The following is a 4,093-nucleotide window of genomic DNA, read 5'->3' as shown; positions in this document are numbered from 1 at the left end:
AATCTTCCAAGGTTCGTTGATTTTGTTTCTCTTCTAATTCTAAATCCTGGGTTTGTTTTTCTTCAGATTATTTGGGTTGATTTGTCTTTGTTTTTTTGAATAGCTATGGAAGAGATTTTGTTCTGAAATAACAACGGAGATTGGTCTTCTTGCTGAGAACTTGAGATATCTTCTGGCTGGTCCTATCCGTCAGGGTTACATCTTAAAGTTCTGAACTTTTTGTTTTAACTTTAGTTTCATTTACTGAACTTTGATGTATATGATATTCACTCACTTTTGATCCAGTTTGCGGCTAATTCCAGAGTATAAAGGCATGCCTAATTCTCCAAGGTTTGTTTTTATGAATAAATTTAAATAGTTTTCATATCACTTTCTTTGACTTGCATGTCTCTCAAGATTAATTCTTTGCCCACAAAAGAGAAACAATATGAATGGCAAAAATTCCAGATGTGTTTACAATAGTTCTCATGCTTTAATTTATGTTTTTTTCTCTAATTACTTCAAGTTTCATTAATGAGCCAATTTTCTTTTAAAAGGAACTAATCAACGTTTGTTCCATTGCTTGATAGGATTCCAAGCAAATCTCAAAAAATACTTTGGAAGAGAAACACATTAAAAAGAAAAAGAAAACTAATCAAATCTTAGAAGAAGCATGTGTTATCTAGAAAAGCACAAGAGAAAAGGTGAAAAAATAGAGTAAGCCTTCACCTTTTACATACGACGATATATACAGGAGGCCACCAAAATTTGTTGAATTGGTGGATACTTACTGTATATTGTTTTGTTAAAACTAATGAAAGCTTTAACAATATCTTTAAAAGAGAGCCTCACAAATCAAAGACAATCCAAGGAGGCTTTTATGTTAAATGCTATAGACATACAAACAACCTATCCTTTGGCTATGCAGCTTCTTCCTCTTGTCTCTACCAAAAGTAAAAGCTTCGGACTCCAACAACAAAAGATTACATCAACATATTTAACTTACACATTTGCCTAATGCCTAAATTCATGTGAGAGAAAAAGAGAGATATAGAGAGAGACTCAGGATACAAAAGGTGAAACTAAATGTGTAAGTATCAGAGTTAGTTTCTTTGGATCTTGTAGACTCAAAAGGTGAAACTATAAGAACCAAGTGGATGTTCAGATCGTCGTCAACTAAGACACTGGCTAACTTTTTTACTGCGAGTTTCAAGTTTGTAGATTTGGTTGAATTTTCCCCACAGTTCTCTCTGCATTGTGTCCATTCCCTTTTCGGGTTCTGAAATGCTGGTAGTCCTCTCAACCCCTTGAACTGGTTTTAGTCAATCTCTTAGCAAATGTCATGTGTTTATATGCACCAAAAAGATCAAGATTTTAATGCTTATTAGGTGTTAGAGAGACAATTTTTCATCACTTGTCTGAAATTTGAAAAGGTCTTTGAATTGCAGTTATACACTCACCTTTTGATGGTTCTATGAACTTCTGACCAAATCCTTTTCCGAAATCAAATGAGACTGGAGGCAACGTATCTTTTGCTTAAAGTATGCTTTCAAAAGATTGGAGCAAACGAGTACTCTTTCAAGTACATTAATTAGTTCTTTCACTGACGAAGTATTTCAAGTACAATTTTTTTTTGACTCTGAAACGTCTCAAATGATGATGCCTCCTGAAGAAGATGTTGGATCAGGTAGTCTTGTTACTCAGCTTTCACATCAGAATCCAAGCTTAATCAAGCTGTTAGGAGTGGTCCAACGACGAACCCGCACTAGCAACTCAGAGGACCAAACCATGGATCAACATTTTCTACAAGTGATTGGACCAGATGTTCACTCTAGTCTTAAAGATTCTGTTTTTAGTATTCTCATTTTGTGTAATTTCTTAAAGCCTATGGAACGATGGATAAATAGCTTATTAGTCAAGAGTCAAGAACTATTCAAATGCAGAAGAGAAGAATGAGTTCAAGTCCATAAATGAAAACTTGTCGCACAAGAAACAAATAGTACTGGTACAAAAACAGAGTGAGTGCCTCCGAGAAGATCAGAAGCAAAAACGTTGCCAATGCATCAGTCTTCAAAATCAATATCATCATCGCTATCCAAGAAAATATCAGGTTTTTTACCAGCCGAATCATTTGATTGGACATTTGGACGCGCAGAAATAATGTTCTATCAAAAGCCTTTAGTTACATTTGTAGGGCACAGTGAGTTTTCTCAAGCTATTCACAACAATATTCTTCTCCCAAATGCACCAATGTCCCCATCTCGATCTCAATCTAAACGTTGAGTATTTTAGTATGGTACGTAGGAGAGGTCCAAAGGAGCAGTCTTAGTAGACCTTATTCTTGACATGATTTTGGAGACGGTTCTTGCAAATGTTTCGATTTTTTTCTGATATAACTGTAAATCTAAAGGTTGACTGATTTAGTTAGATTACCCCCATAGGTTCTCGCCAAATCAGATATGTAGTAACAATGTAACAATAACATTTACTCATTTAGCAACATCCCAAAGTCTTTTTTTTTTTCCAAACTTCAAACCACACAAGTCACTTAGATTTTTAAATTTAGCTCTAAATTTTGTTAAAGCTAACGTCACAAAACCAACGGCGTCGTTTTCCTCAATCTCTAAGAATAATAATCAGAGGGAGGCCTATTACTTATCTTAATTGGCCTTTTTACCAAACGAGCCCATTTAAGCTTTAACCGATATCCAAAATACCACATCGCATAGAAGAGAAGACCAAAGCTGAGTTTAAATAATGTTAGAGTGGAGTAAGTGACTGTCCCTTCGGGGACATCCGATAAAATTGGAACGATACAGAGAAGATTAGCATGGCCCCTGCGCAAGGATGACACGCACAAATCGAGAAATGGTCCAAATTTTTTTTTTTTTCCAAAATCCCCAAATTGTGACGAACCCTAGAGAATCAAATAATGTTCGTTGTTGCAGGGTTTTGTTGTTCTTTAGTCCAGTGGATTTACTTCCATTTCTGGTAAGTTTTTTTGAACTCCTATGCTTTCTAACTTGCATTGGTCGTTCTGCTTGTGTTAGGTATCTTGATGCTTAAAAGAGTGAGACTCTAAGCATTATCCTTGTTCTCAGTTCGGTTCTTCAACTCGATTCTGTCATTACATTTGATTAATTGTAGGACTTAACAAGCTCTTTTCTTTTTCGGCTGGTGCATTGGTTTTTTGATCATTGGATCAACTTTAAAATTGATTTACTATTACTTTGCAATTGGTAATTTTGTAATTTCCGTTGAATTTGCAACATACCCTTTATTTAATCCATTTTCTTTATGGGTTTTGAAGACTTTAGTTTCTGAAATTATGGTAATCTTGTAAACCCTTGAACTGGTTGTTGTTAATCTCACAGTGTCCTTTGTTTAAAGATGAAGACTTTAATGCTCGGTTAGGTGTTTAAGAGACAATTATTCTCTATCTCTTCTCTGAAATTTCTGCACCTGAGTGAATTTAATCCCTTCACTGTTTTGAAAATTTGGTTTATGGATATGGAGCAGACTCAGGAATCTACTGAATTGCAAAGAAGCACTGAATGAGAAGTTCAGTTCTCAGTCTCAACAGCAACAACAAACGGAAACTAAAAGCAAAGACAAGAGTCACAACCTTAGGATATGAGCTTTAAGTTGTGTGTTTCCCGGTTGCTTTTGTGAATTGGCTCTAGAGGAGAAGAAGATTATTGTGCTTGCTTTCAACTAATGGGGAATTCAGTTTTCAGCTTTGTGATCTTTGTTCTTTGAAAATTTCCTTCTTATGTTTGTAAAACTTAGCTCTGTGTTTGTAATTCTTTTAAGTTTAAGCTTTGAAATCCAATACACAGGAGGTCCGGACTGTAGAACAAACTAGAAGATCATAAGAGTTGTAAGGGGAACAAACACTCTAGACAACGAATATCAAAGCCTGCTAGGGCTGGGCAAAATAACCGATAACCAAATAACCGACCGAAACCGAACCGAAAAAAACTAAACCGAACCGAACCGAAATTCTTCAAATACCCGAATGGTTAGTAAAAATCTATATCCAAACTAACCGAAACCGAACCGAACCGAACCGACAATTAAATGGTTAACCGAAATATCCGAAAACCTAGAAGAT

General features: G+C 35.5%; 2 long non-coding RNA genes across 2 annotated transcripts; both read left to right on the top strand.

Annotated features, from left to right (window-relative positions):
• On the top strand, positions 283 to 650 carry LOC109128495. The gene is made up of 2 exons (XR_002034928.1): positions 283 to 330; positions 570 to 650. It is a non-coding gene; the product is annotated as an uncharacterized LOC109128495 (long non-coding RNA).
• On the top strand, positions 2,652 to 3,813 carry LOC104737427. The gene is made up of 3 exons (XR_759734.1): positions 2,652 to 2,850; positions 2,928 to 2,970; positions 3,499 to 3,813. It is a non-coding gene; the product is annotated as an uncharacterized LOC104737427 (long non-coding RNA).

This window comes from Camelina sativa, chromosome 13 (genome assembly GCF_000633955.1).
Source record: "Camelina sativa cultivar DH55 chromosome 13, Cs, whole genome shotgun sequence".
In the NCBI taxonomy this organism is placed as follows: Eukaryota; Viridiplantae; Streptophyta; class Magnoliopsida; order Brassicales; family Brassicaceae; genus Camelina; species Camelina sativa.
Note: the sequence above shows the minus strand (reverse complement) of the source record. Positions and strands in the feature narration are given on the sequence as shown.